Source organism: Zea mays, chromosome 8 (assembly GCF_902167145.1).
Source record: "Zea mays cultivar B73 chromosome 8, Zm-B73-REFERENCE-NAM-5.0, whole genome shotgun sequence".
Classification (NCBI taxonomy): Eukaryota; Viridiplantae; Streptophyta; class Magnoliopsida; order Poales; family Poaceae; genus Zea; species Zea mays.
Window position 1 is genome coordinate 90,269,003 of NC_050103.1, and position 15,391 is coordinate 90,284,393.

A 15,391-nucleotide genomic window follows, 5' to 3' on the forward strand; every position below is an offset into this window, starting at 1 on the left:
TCCTTCCCCCTCCTTTGCTTGAGGATTTGACGGAAGCTCTTGATGATGAGCGCCATCTCCTCGTTGTCGAGCTTGGAGGCGTCGATGGGGAGCCTACTTGATGTAAACTCTTCTTTCTTCTCCTCCGTCGCTTTGAATGCGATGGGTTGCACCTCAGGTGTGGAGGTGCCGCCTTGCTCCAAGTTGATGATTTGTTTGGAGCCTTTGATCATCAATTCAAAGCTCACAAACTTCCCTATAACCTCCTCGGGAGACATTAACTTATATCTAGGTTCACCACGTATTAATTGGACTTGCGTAGGATTGCGAAAAACGAGTGATCTTAGAATAACCTTGACCATTTTATGGTCATCCCATTTGGTGCTCCCGAGGTTGCGCACTTGATTCACCAAGGTCTTGAGCCGTTTGTACATAGCTTGTGGCTCCTCTCCTTGGTTGAGGACGAAACAACCGAGCTCCCCCTCGATCGTCTCCCATTTGGTGATTTTTGACACCTCATCTCCCTCGTACGTGGTCTTGAGTATGTCCCAAATCTCCTTGGCGTGCTTTAACCCTTGCACCTTATTATACTCCTCTCGACATAGAGAGGCAAGGAGTATAGTAGTGGCTTGGGAGTTGAAGTGTCGGATTTGGGCGACCTCGTCCGAATCGTAGCCTTCGTCCCCTACGGATGGTACCTGCGCTCCAAACTCAACAATATCCCATATGCTTGCGTGGAGTGAGGTTAGGTGATGCCTCATTTTATCACTCCATAAACAATAGTCCTCACCATAAAAACCGGTGGTTTGCCTAGTGGGACGGAAAGTAAAGGAGCGCGTTTAGAAATGCGGGGATAGCGTAGGGGGATCTTACTGAACTTCTTGTGCTCATGGCGCTTAGAAGTGACGGACGCGGCGTCAGATCTGGAGGTGGAGGGCGACAAAGAATCGGTCTCGTAGTAGACCACTTTCTTCATCTTTTTCTTTTTGTCGCCACTCTGATGCGACTTAACGCGGGGAGATGATTCCTCCCTTCCTTTGGCGCCGACTCCCTTGATGGAGCCTTCCCGTGGCTTGTGGCCGTTTCCATCTCCCTCTTGGTGGATCCTCCCGACATCACTTCGAGTGGTTAGACTCTAAATGAAGTACCAAGCTCCGATACCAATTGAAAGTCGCCTAGAGGGGGCTGGATAGGCGGAAACTAAATTTACAACTTTAAACACACTATAAGCCGGGGTTAGCGTTAGAATAAAATCCGAGTCCAGGAGAGAGGAGAAAAACAAATCAACCAAGAAAATAAAGCGGATGACACGGTGATTTGTTTTACCGAGGTTCGGTTCTAAAGAACCTAGTCCCCGTTGAGGTGGTCACAAAGACCGGGTCTCTTTCAACCCTTTCCCTCTCTCAAACGGTCACTTAGACTGAGTGAGGCTTCTTCCTTAATCTCATGGGTCACTTAGACCCTGCAAGGTTCACCACACAATTAGTGTCTCTTGCCTCGCTTACAAAGCACTTGAGAGTAAGAAGTGAGAAAGAAAAGAAAGCCAAGCAAAGCAAACAAGAGCAACAAGAAACACAAGTGATCCTCTCACAAGTCCTAATGCACTAGATTTGAATTGGGGACTTTGATCGGATCGGTGGCTTTGATTTGTGTCTTGGAGTGTTGCACTTTGCTCTTGTATTGAATAGAGAGTGTTGAATGCTTGGATGGTTGGAGTGGAGGTGGTTGGGGGTATTTATAGCCCTCAATCACCAAAACAACCGTTGGGGGTGGCTGCTGTCGATGGGCGCACCGGATAGTCCGGTGCGCCACCGGACACTGTCCGGTGCGCCAGCCACGTCACCCAACTGTTAGGGTTTGGGCGCAGACGACCGTTGGAGCTTTGTATTCTTGTGGCACCGGACAGTCCGGTGCTGCACCGGATAGACACTATTCACTGTCCGTTGCGCCTCTGACAGCTGCTCTGACTTCTGCGCGCACTGTAGCATTTGTAGGTGTCCGTTGCAGTCGACCGTTGCGTTGGTAGCCGTTGCTCCGCTTGGTGCACTGGACAGTACGGTGAATTATAGCGGAGCGTGGCCTCAGAAACCCGAAGGTGAAGAGTTCGGAGTTGTATGGTCCTGGTGCACCGGACACTGTCCGGTGGCACACCGGACAGGCCGGTGCGCCAGACCAGGGCACACTTGGGTTTCTTTGCTCCTTAGCTTTTGAACCCTAATTCTGATCTTTTATTGGTTTGTGTTGAACCTTTATGCATCTGTAGAATATATAATCTAGAGTAAACTAGTTAGTCCGATATTTGTGTTGGGCATTTAACCACCAAAATTATTTATAGGAAAAGGTTAAACCCTATTTCCCTTTCATCCACCTTGGATGATTTGTGATACCCAATTTTCAAAAAGAAGAGAAATTGAAGTTTACTCTTTTTTTTCTTTGTTTTCTCTTGCGGGTCCCGTGCTATGGGGGGTTTGGAACTTTAGGAGCTAAACATCTATAAAACAGTAAAATTTATGTTTGATGTGTGCGTGGGGGTCGAGAGCTCTGGCGTAGGAATGGTTTTGGGCCGTTGATCACGATCCGGCGGTGGGAAGCCCACTTCCCCCCCCCCCCCCCAAAACCCTAGCCACCCCCTCTCTTAAGGCCCCTTGTGGGCAGCCGCCCCCCCCCCTTTCCCTCCTTTGGCCGTCACCCTCCCCCCTCTTCCCTCTTCTCTCTTCCCCAAGTGCTGCAGCCGCCCCCTCTCCATTCTCAAGTTTTTTTTGCAGCAGCCATCTCCTCAACCCTAGCCGCCACCCCCCCATCTCCTCTTCTCCAAGTGTCGTTCTTTCTCGTCGGATCTTCTTCGTGTGGGTGCAAGTTTCTATTGGAGAATTGGTGGGAGGAAGGAAGGAGGAAAAAGGTGGAACTCAAGGTGATCTTGAAGTTATCTATGTTTTTGCGCTAAAATTCAATTGATTATATGTTTATCTATGCGAATCGGTAGAGGTGCTGTCCAGAATTTTTGTGGGAGGGCGAACAGCAGTAGTTCTAGGGATTTCTGGGAATTTTTCGTGGGCAATTAGTGGGGATCAGTAGGAGAATCATGTAGAGCTTTGTCATACCTTTCCAACGAGTACTTATGCGCTCGATTCGGAGTTATAATTTAGAAGATACCGTTGTTTGAATCCGGTTATGTTGCTGTCCAAAAAAACAGATTTTTCAGGTGGGTGAACAGGAGTAGTATTAGCAGTTTCTGGGAATTTTTCGTGGGTAATTAGTGTTAACTAGTATGATAATCATGTAGGGCTTTGTCTTATCTTTCCAATGAGTACTTATGCGCTTGATTTGGAATTATATTTTAAAAGATATCGTTGTTTGAATCTGGGTATGTCACTGTTCAAAAGACAAAAAAACAGATTACAGGGTTCATCTTGTAGACTGTTTTGGGCTAATTAGATGTTGGAATTTAATTATAAATTGTATACAAAACTTGTGGGGAATTTTATGTAGATGCCTCTGGAGTTTTTGTTTGTTACCACTGCTGTCATAATTTTAAAGTTATGAAATTATTAAGCAGCGCCGCTGCAGTTTGGTGGGTGTGGGGAGAGATATAACCCGCGGTGGGGTTTGAGTTTGTGCGTAGGTGCGGCGTCGTTTATGATCCTGATTATGTGAAATTGGTGCACTAAGTTGTGTGTCAAAAACAGGTGGTGGACTTCCGGATCATACTTAGGGATTTGCCCGAACTTCCGGTAAAAGCAAGTAAATACAGTGGTGGTTGCTACCGTTTGGTTTGCATCCTATTCCCTGTCATTGAGTATGCATAAGTTTTAAATATGTTAATCATTGAATTCTATGATGAAGTTTATTTGTTTGGAAGTATTAATTCTCAATTGTCTAATATTGTGGATGATCATAATTTGGTAATGATATATGTGGTTGATTCCCATCTTGGATGAAGTTGAAGTATCTTTTTGAATCACGTTATATGAAGTGTTGTAGGCATGTCATGCATATCGCATCATCCATCTTGCATTTTGAAGTTATGTCGTGATCTTATGGTCCGACCGTACCGGTACATTTTTAGCATCGTACGTTGCCCGAGGAGGGGTACGATGCGGCTTCATATCCTTAGAGGTATGAAGGCAGAAGTCATCCTTGCATTTGCAGACATTTGCACTCATGAGGTATATATGAAGTGTGACATTACTATGTTACTATTGTGGTTTCTACCTGCAAGGTGTGGTAATTAGGTGTGTTGTACGTTGTATACGTGCTGCACCTTCGTAATAAGAAGGTTGTGGAATCAAGTGGTGGTAAAACAATGTTCTTATGTGGATAAACATTTTGATATTATTTTACTTGCTGAGATGTGTCATCTCACTCTTGCATTACTCAATGTAGGTACTTGATACATGTTGGGAATGAGGGGAGTAGCAGCATGTCCATGTTCACTCTCACAATAACGCTACCCAGGCGCAGCCATGATTTAATTAGAAACTTATTGTCAAAGGAAGTTTGTTTTTTTATAGTCGTGCGCACTGGTTAATTCAGTTCAGGTCGTATATTTATCTTCCCTTGCTAGTCGATTAATAATACTTATTATGTTTTTGTCATGATATATGTTTATACACTATTGCCCCCTCATTTATGCAATCTTGCAAAGGGAATGCTGCCGAAATTTTATATATGGGCGTCAGAAGTGTAGTTCAGTAGCATTCCGGGTTGTTTGTGGAATCCGGGGTGTTACAGTTGGTATCAGAGGTATAGGCTTTAGATTCTACGCAATTTGAAGATAAATTTGACACACTTGCACATATAGGAAGGGTATGGGTTCGTATATCTTTCATACTAGTATTTTATTGTATAGATGACTAGAATTCCCTTACTCCAAATCCCTTTATGGTTGGGTGGGATATGTCGTTAACGACTTAATGCGTGATATGATATGTTACTTCTATTTAATATGGGTTTCTTGATGTGGTTGTTATTGAGGTTATTATGCAAGTGAAGCTACTAATGTACTTGTTTTGTATACATATCGTCATGATGTTTTTTTTGATGCGATGTTTTTCAAATCTCTGAGCTATTACTATCATATAGTTCTATATGCGTGACTGTGGATGTTTTTTTTAAATGGATTTTTTTGGTTCTAGTACTTGTAGGACCAATTGTTTATTGAGTTTGTGTATAGTGGGTCTAATCTGGCTTGGTGTGGTGTGAAAACACTATATAATGTAGTTTTATCATGTTGTTGAGTCTGGTTGAATGTTGGGTTACAACCCAACTACTTATCAATGTAATATTTCCATGGATGCAATGCTTTGTGCCTCACCCCTTTGGGCTAATATGGCTACTTGCCAACTTGATCTTAGAGTACAATAGGTTTGTCTCCATAGAGCAAAGGCAATGTTGTATTGTCTATGAAATCTTGAGACTGGTAGAACTCAAGTGGATTTGTAAGATGACGTGTATAGTTAAGTTCAACCATGTTTACATGATAGGTTTTCTTATTTTGTGCAACCTTATCTTTAATAAAAAAATAGGGTGATTTCAAGTGGATTTTATGTCTATATTATAGTTGACGAGGCATGCATGTTTTCCTTCTATGGTTTGTTTCTATAGCCAAAAAGGTTATGCATAATTTTTTATTTGTTGGAGGCTAGTCATATGGACGATATGGACAACCCGTTTTATATTGTTTTTAGTCGCAGATGATATATGGTAGTTTTTTTATGATCAATTCTTTATGCATGCTTGTTGAATTATTATTTGGACCGTTTTATCTTAAACAAAGACAATGATTAACTGGAAGTTGCTTATGTTTGTTAGTCATCTATCTTTATAATGATGTGGTTGTTGCATCAAATGGAGATTTTTTTATATGAATGATGGTTTGATAGATCATGTATGTCTACTACTTTGAATTCATCCTATGACATCACGAGGTACAAATTGTGCAAGTGCAATAATAGGAGGTATTGTTGTATGTGAGGTTAATCAAGGTAGTTTGGTTAGGTGGAATGTCTTATTGAAGTCCAATTACTCCTGTTGAGCATAGTATCGTATTATTATTTTAGTGTTGGAAGTAATATTTATGAAGCTTTTGCATGAGTCTATGTCAAACAGTACATTAGTTTTTCTTGTTGTTATCCCTCCATTGCTTTATGAGTATTGCAAATTTTATCTCTTTTGAGAGGAGGAAAAGATGTTATATGACATGAGCACCATTTGCTTCACGTCAACGGAATAGTTTTGGAGATTTCTAGTAGTTGGATTCTAGTGTAATAACAACCATGTTTTATAGTGCTTGAGACGGGTATGTCAGGTGTTTCATACATTGCTGATACATGGATGTTTGACCTTAGTGGCATTAACAAACGAGGTTGTTGAATTCATTGATTGTTGTGCTTAGTGTTCTAACCTATTTGGTAGAGTGTTATTTAAAGACTTTGTGGAGTTGCATCCCAGTTTGGTAGTGGAAAATCCTAGTGTTGATTGCACCTACCAATGACTTGGGTTTCATTTTATATGGTTTTTTTATTGCTGTTAATGTGTTGTTTGGTTTCGGGAGGCATTTTAAATTAGTTGGAGGCTGAATCAGGCTTCCCTTATCAAGAATGTTTTGTAGTATGTTTCTTCATCTTTCCATAGGATGCTTAATCACCATGTTTGGTCTAAACATTTGAGAGTTATGGGTTTCTTAAAACATCCTTGTTGGTGTCTCTGGCAGAATGAGTCTTTAATTTTGTACGGAAGAATAGACCTTGAAGATGGTATAATTTGGTCTTTGTTGGATTATGAAAGTTTTAGTAATTTCATGATCTTTCCAAAGAGTATTGGTTTGTAATTTTCATTGTATATAATTGGAGTTAGGCTGCTCTGAAGTTGTTGCACCGTTGTGTCTGAACTTTAGGTGTCGTTATAACCACCAATAAATCGACCGTGTTTTGATAGTTTCATAGCCCAAATTTGGGAATTCTCTTTAAGCAAAACTTTAGTTCTTCTCAGTACCTTTTAAATGGGTATTTACTTGTAATTGTCTGTTAAATAGATTGGGAGAGGTGGTTGTCCGGTTATAAGTCGAATCTCCAATGTGCAGTATCTCGGGCTGAGTTTAGTTGTAGGTCATGCAGAGTTGAGGGCTATAAAGATAAATTTGGGTGCAACTTTATTGCAAAAGTCGTGGACAATTTTCAAACTTTTCCAACGCGTGTTCGTAGTAGTTTTAAGTTGAGTATAGGAGGAGTTATAGGTTTTTGAATTTTAGTTGTCCATTGTTTCCATCCTATCAGTTTTGCAACAAAAGAGTTGCATCATTTTATCGGTTTGAAAACCAATTTCGAGACACTCATTATAATAAAAGTTTTACAGAATGTTATAATCTTTTCAATGGGTTTAAATTTGCAAAATTTTGTTAAGCTGCAGGGAGTTATGATATTTTGAATTTATGTGTCATGTTTCGTCAGTTTCTGGTGGCAGATCATGTATGTCGCCTTACAAGTCAAATTAAAAATGGTAGATGAAAAAAAATTGTTTATCCTTTGAATACAAAAGTTGTAGATCATGAAGTTTAGATGATTTTACAATATTTCATTGTTACCATTGCTTTTATAGTGAGAGGTAGAAAAAATGAACATTTGTGCTATTGAGTGTCAATTTTCTACTTAGTGATTTTTTTTCATGGGAGTTTGGTTTAGTTGTGGTGAGCTCTTTCGCAATCCATGTTAATTAAGTTGTATGGTGGGAGGGAATAGACGTAGTGGTTGGGATGGTTATCTTGTTTATGTATATGTGGAGTGTGGGCTGAAACACAGAGATAGCAAGGAACGTTTGAATAGGCCAGTACGTATTGTTGTGAAGCCACGTTTTCTTGTATTGGCGTGATTGCGTAAGTATGAAATAGTTACGTCATGTGAAGTCTAGGTTGAGATGCAATTTGTCTGAGTTATTCGATAGATATATATGTATAGTATAATTAAAAAAAAGAGAGTTCCTATATGGGATGATATAATGTATAGAATGTGCTTGGATGAATATGTGGGCAGGCCTAACATGCTTAAACAGATTCCTGTTTGCATGATGTGAGATTAGGCTTAAATGGTTTAAAAAGTTATCATATTGCTTCTATACTTATATTTGTTCTAAGTATCTCGTAATGAAGAACCTAAAGTTATTAGTCTTTCAATGAACGCTTAATCATAGAAGAGTAATGAACCTGATAAAATCTATTGCTTGTTGTTGGGACTGCATGACCAGTTTTAGTTATGCAGCTAGTTCAATGAAGTAAACCATCTTTTCTGTAGAGATGTTATATATAAAAGTTGTAGCCAACTTCTTTATCTTACTTGTGTAAAAATTTCATGACCATAGGTCTAGTAGTTTGGTAGTTATGATTTCCTCAAGTCCAGTCTTGAAATCTGTGCAGATTCTGCACAGATTTCGAAACTGACCTTGTTTGCCCAATTGAAACTTCGAATAACTTATTATAAATTATAAAGAAGTTGTAGTACTTTTCTTAATCTTTTCAACAAATTTTGGATCACCCTTTTTGGAGATCTATAAGTTAAGTTACAGCTGTTTTAAGTGTGATCTCTGAATCTGTCCAAATTTGGACAGCAGAGCCTTTCTCATGTCTTTTGACCTTGTTATGCATTGAATTAACTTGATATGTTTATAAATGAATTATAGACAATTCTACTAGCTTTCTAAAAAGTCTGGGAGCACCTGAATTGGATGACTGAGACTCCAATTATGGATTTTTGAATTGAGTAGTTGAATTCAGTCCAAATCTGGACAGAATTTACGTTTAGCATTGTTTGACCTTTCTAAGTGTCAAATCTTGCTGTGAAGATAATACCAAGGGTATAGTGGACTTTATAAGCTTTCCATAAAGTCCTAGTTTATTATTTTTGGATGCTTATTTTATGAGTTATGAACAAAACAATTAACCGCTGTGCTGCTATCCAGAGATATGCAAGCATTAAGTTGCTCTCTTGAAGTTGCTCTTGTTTGGCTAAGTTTGGTTTAGGCTATAGGAACACTGTATGCAGTGCATTCATATATACATTCCTTGAAGTACTTGCATATGTCAATGATTGATTTGGTGTCAGGAAAGCTTTGTCCGAGGTATATAGGACCGTCTACTATCTTATCCGAGTTGGCAGCTGGGCTTAGCACATGCAATTATCGGAATCTATGATCAGAGTACACCATGTATTCCATGTCTTTATGTGGAGGAAGTATTTGTGGAATCCAGACCATCAAATCGAGCTAGAGCCGATTCCTGTGTAGCAAGACCAGACTCTAAAGTGTCGTCTGCTGCGTATCTTAGAATCCTAGGAGCTTGAGGAGCTGATGCGGTAGAAGTACCCGAACTTTACTTTATGTGTGAGTTTTGTTGGTTCATTAATCTTTCCTTTGTCGTTTCGATAGAAGCATCGGAATTCGAGGTCGAATTCTTTTTAAGGGGGTAGAGTGTGATACCCAATTTTCAAAAAGAAGAGAAATTGAAGTTTACTCTTTTTTTCTTTGTTTTCTCTTGCGGGTCCCGTGCTATGGGGGGTTTGGAACTTTAGGAGGTAAACGTCTGTAAAACAGTAAAATTTATGTTTGATGTGTGCGCGGGGGTCGAGAGCTCTGGCGTAGGAATGGTTTTGGGCCGTTGATCACGATCCGGCGGTGGGAAGCCCACTTCCCCCCCCCCAAACCCTAGCCGCCCCCTCTCTTAAGGCCCCTTGTGGGCAGCCGCCCCCCTTTCCCTCCTTTGGCCTTCACCCTCCCCCCCTCTTCCCTCTTCTCTCTTCCCCAAGTGTTGCAGCCGCCCCCCTCTCCATTCTCAAGTTTTTTTTGCAGCAGCCATCTCCTCAACCCTAGCCGCCACCCCCCATCTCCTCTTCTCCATGTGTCGTTCTTTCTCGTCGGATCTTCTTCGTGTGGGTGCAAGTTTCTATTGGAGAATTGGTGGGAGGAAGGAAGGAGGAAAAAGGTGGAACTCAAGGTGATCTTGAAGTTATCTATGTTTTTGCGCTAAAATTCAATTGATTATATGTTTATCTATGCGAATCGGTAGAGGTGCTGTCCAGAATTTTTGTGGGAGGGCGAACAGCAGTAGTTCTAGGGATTTCTAGGAATTTTTCGTGGGCAATTAGTGGGGATCAGTAGGAGAATCATGTAGAGCTTTGTCATACCTTTCCAACGAGTACTTATACGCTTGATTCAGAGTTATAATTTAGGAGATACCGTTGTTTGAATCCGGTTATGTTGCTGTCCAAAAAAACAGATTTTTCAGGTGGGTGAACAGCAGTAGTATTAGCAGTTTCTGGGAATTTTTCGTGGGTAATTAGTGTTAACAAGTATGATAATCATGTAGGGCTTTGTCTTATCTTTCCAATGAGTACTTATGCGCTTGATTTGGAATTATATTTTAAAAGATATCGTTGTTTGAATTCGGGTATGTCACTGTCCAAAAGACAAAAAAACAGATTACAGGGTTCATCTTGTAGACTGTTTTGGGCTAATTAGATGTTGGAATTTAATTATAAATTGTATACAAAACTTACGGGGAATTTTATGTAGATGCCTCTGGAGTTTTTGTTTGTTACCACTGCTGTCATAATTTTAAAGTTATGAAATTATTAAGCAGCGCCGCTACAGTTTGGTGGGTGTGGGGAGAGATGTAACCCGCGGCGGGGTTTGAGTTTGTGCGTAGGTGCGGCGTCATTTATGAGCCTGATTATGTGAAATTGGTGCACTAAGTTGTGTGTCAAAAACAGGTGGTGGACTTCCGGATCATACTTAGGGATTTGCCCGAACTTCCGGTAAAGGCAAGTAAATACAGTGGTGGTTGCTACCGTTTGGTTTGCATCCTATTCCCTGTCATTGAGTATGCATAAGTTTTAAATATGTTAATCATTGAATTCTATGATGAAGTTTATTTGTTTGGAAGTATTAATTCTCAATTGTCTAATATTATGGATGATCATAATTTGGTAATGATATATGTGGTTGATTCCCATCTTGGATGAAGTTGAAGTATCTTTTTGAATCACATTATATGAAGTGTTGTAGGCATGTCATGCACATCGCATCATCCATCTTGTATTTTGAAGTTATGTCGTGATCTTATGGTCCGACCGTACCGATACATTTTTAGCATCGTAGTTGCCCGAGGAGGGGTACGATGCGGCTTCATATCCTTAGAGGTATGAAGGCAGAAGTCATCCTTGCATTTGCAGACATTTGCACTCATGAGGTATATATGAAGTGTGACATTACTATGTTACTATTGTGGTTTCTACCTGCAAGGTGTGGTAATTAGGTGTGTTGTACGTTGTATACGTGCTGCACCTTCGTAATAAGAAGGTTGTGGAATCAAGTGGTGGTAAAACAATGTTCTTATGTGGATAAACAGTTTGATATTATTTTACTTGCTGAGATGTGTCATCTCACTCTTGCATTACTCAATGCAGGTACTTGATACATGTTGGGAATGAGGGGAGTAGCAGCACGTCCACTTTCACTCTCACAATAACGCTGCCCAGGCGCAGCCATGATTTAATTAGAAACTTATTGTCAAAGGAAGTTTGGTTTTTTATAGTCGTGCGCACTGGTTAATTCAGTTCAGGTCGTATGTTTATCTTCCCTTGCTAGTTGATTAATAATACTTAGTATGTTTTTGTCATGATATATGTTTATACACTATTGCCCCCTCATTTATGCAATCTTGCAAAGGGAATGCTGCCGAAATTTTATATATGGACGTCAGAAGTGTAGTTCAGTAGCATTCCGGGTTGTTTGTGGAATCCGGGGTGTTACATGATTACCAAGACCACTAGTGGGATTAGATTAAGTCTTGCCCATATAAGTTTATGTGACCACATTGAAAATAAATTAGGTGAGATGGCACCATAGCATACAGTCCTTATGGCTCACCAGATCAGCCAACAACCAAAACTGACCAACCAAAGATATCATAATGATAGAGCTTGGTGGCAAATCTACCAAAGCAGTAGCACATCACCGGCACTTACCATGCTACTCTAGTCTTAATCACATCCAGTTTCACCAAATATAAGGTATCAAATATTCATGCAATCAACATGCATCATGGTATCGATCGATGATTTCTCTCATTCGCTCAATTTTAGATATATCATCTCATGCAAATGCTATCTCTAGTAATTTTTATACTTTTCCTCGCGTAGGAGAAAAACTGATCAAAGTAAGAAGTTGAATAATACTTGCCTTTACTTAGGTACATGTCTGTGGCGTCACGTTCTTCGTCTCCTGTCTCCTTTGCGTTCTTTCCAAAATCGACTCTTTTTAGGGGACGTTATGTGTAGAAATACTTCAAGCAAGATAACATACATCAATATATTACAATAGTTTAGACTTAATCTCTAGTCACTTAGTGCAGGCGACAAAGCCGACCATTTATGCTTTCAGGTGGTGTCCCGGCCTTAGATGGAGCTGGCTTCCAGGTGACAGTACCAACCTACTGATAAAGCTTTGTGATCCCAAGAGGCATAGCACTTATTCAGATAGATCATAACTTATGCACTAACTGAAATAGAAATTTTACAACACAAGAGGATGAATTACAACAAGAACACTTTATTAATTACACAAGGGCTTCTATGACTCGCTTCTACCTTGCCCTTGGTTGTGTGTGGGATGGTATGATATACCATGGCAAGGGATGGCTCTTTTCTAATGTAGGAACACATGAGCCATGTATGAGTGACACCTTGCCATACATGGGTGACACCTCACCATGCAAGAGTGACACCTTGAGCCATGCATGGGTGACACCTCACCATGCATGAGTGACACCTCACCATGCATGGGTGACACCTTGCCATGATCTAGAGAGGTCTCAACAAATATCTAAGCTTCATGAGTTAGCATGATTGTAGTATGAGATTCTAAAAGGTTACATATATCATGGTTAGATATGGTTGTTTATAGAAGGTTCTAGAAGCTTTCTTGCTTATGGTTAAGGTTTGTCATGAATTGTAGAAGGTTCCTAAAGAGAACCAAAATAGGGCAACATAATTAAAGTGATAGAGTCTTCTTTCCTATAATCCACTCTCAAAGAAAAGAATGGTTAGAGGAAGAATGTTTATTGTATGGAAAATATTTGAGTAAAGTTTCCCTTGCATATTTTTAAAAATACATGTTACAGACATGGCCATGGGAAAGGCTAACACCACGGTCATAGCTGCTAAAATTTAGGAACAACATTGGGAGAGGAAGAGGTCGAACATCATGGGTGCCCTCACCTATGGCTCAGATTGATGGTGGCAGCTTTCATTGAAGATGGTTTGCTCTTTGATTTGAAGAGTAAGGCAAGCGTTGTTTGGGTTATGGAGGAGCGACAACTAGATGATGGATGTGTTGATGGCTTAGGTAGGTGTGAAGTTTAATAGTATGGGCATTAGGGTCGATTTATCGGCAGTGGAATGACAACTCGCTATAGAGGAAAAATCTCGACTAGCATAGTGTGAGCGGCAACATCATCACAATGCAGTCAGAACTTCTTGAGATTGGCAGGGCAACTTGGCTCATGGTGGGGCACACATTTAGCTTTGATTGAAGTGAATGGCTGATGTGTGCTTAGGCAGGTGCATTTGGTCTTGCCTAAGTATTTCTTTGCACTTAGGTATCACTTTAAGGTTTGCAACATGGCACTTTAACTCGGTAGCTCGGTGTGCACGACAAGTCTGCTTTATGGCATTGGGTTGAGGTGGGGGCTCACCGGGGTGCAGGGTTATCAAGGATGCTAGAGGCGGGCTTGCGATTTCTTCATGCATGTTTTTCGTCCTAGATGGTTATCAGCACCTTATGTCTAGGAGTGAGTTATAATGGGTGGGTATCATCCAGGGTGAAATTTACCACGGTGAATGATAGGCTCAGGCTTGCACTGAAGGTTGCTAGAAGAACAACGAGATATAGCAAATGGAAGCCATGGTTTGCGTAATTTTGATGATGTAAACTTGAGTTAATTTGGCAATTAATAATTTTAAAATGAGCTTTATTCCAGTGTTACAAGTTGATATGTTACAATAATAGAGCATCAACTCTTTTGGTATGTTTATTAGCTTCAACAATGTAAGGAAAATAGACCTCGACCCATTTGATGATCAACATAATCAGTTGGACTATTGTGTTTCTCTAGTGTTCATATTTATAGTTTAAAGGATGCAGTGTGGACTTGGACAAAGTCAATGAGGTCATCAAGTAGATAAACACCTTAAAATAAAGGCATAAGAAAACTCATTGAGACCTATAAAAACCATGCGAGACTCAAGCTACAAGACAAAAGAAGTACAAGTGAAGAAACATAAAGATGGATACGGAGAAACAGTCACACAGATCGCAACGACAGTAGTGGCAGTGATGATAGGGAATTTAATTTATAATTTCTTATGGCATAGAAGGATCAGTATAGGTTTTGATGCCACCGTATGAATTTACTCGTTAGATTAAGAGCAAGTATAATAAGGTGGTGTAGGCAGGCTACAATATATGTCACGTCAGATTTGTGGTGCTGTGAAAGAGAGAAATGGAGAAATAATGGAAACATGTTGCTCAGAGTAAGGATAATAATGTAGCCAGCGACTAGCTCTAAAAAATAGCCATGTCATTTTGAGCCAACTAAAAGTCAAGTAGTATAATAACATTTTTATAATATAAATTGAACATTTAATACTGGGTCCATCTCTCACTCCTACAACGTGTCTTGGGGTCTGTGAGGAGTCTACTTTTAGCTGGCTACTAGTTAAGAGCCTTCTTATCTTATCTCTTCATTTCTCTTTCTTCCGCGTCATTCTAAAACGGATGTGGCATCTCTTGCAACCTACCACATCACCTTATTATACTTGCACTCACTAGTAGCCAGCTCAAAGTAGGTTGCTCATGGACTTTAAGGTAGCTAGTGAGAGGAAGAAATGAGGCAAATATTAAATGTACCGTCTATATTATTATATGACTAGATTTTTAGTTAATTATATATAACTTGGTAACATTATAAAGTCTGATATAGGCTATATTAATAAACTTTGCTCCGCGGTTGGTACATCGGCTCAAGGCCCAACAAGTTGATACCGAACAAAGTTGAGTGGCCGGGCCACAAATTTTACGGCGGTTTGCATTGCAACTTGCCCTGCTGACAGACGGCGACATGCGTGTCAGCGGACAACGATAATTTACACTGTCGACTGTCGAGTAATGCGCGAGGGATTTGAGATTTGCTTTGTCGCCAGTTGTGAGTCGTGACGCCACGCTTGCTTTGTTCATTCCCGGCGTCGCTTGCGGGCCAAACCACATGGCCGGGCGCCGCGCTGTGGCTGTAGTGGGGCATTCGTCATTGCTTTTTGCCATGCTCCTAGTCCTAGCGCGAAAGTGTGTCGTGCATGAGCGAGATCGGGAC

The 15,391-nt window shown here is 40.4% G+C and overlaps 1 long non-coding RNA gene across 1 annotated transcript; it reads left to right on the forward strand.

Moving 5' to 3' along the window:
• The first annotated feature begins 2,644 nt into the window (after positions 1–2,644).
• LOC118473118 (uncharacterized) lies at positions 2,645–11,706 on the forward strand. The gene is made up of 3 exons (XR_004851991.1): positions 2,645–2,890; positions 3,666–9,958; positions 10,734–11,706. It is a non-coding gene; the product is annotated as an uncharacterized lncRNA (long non-coding RNA).
• Positions 11,707–15,391: the final 3,685 nt, after the last annotated feature.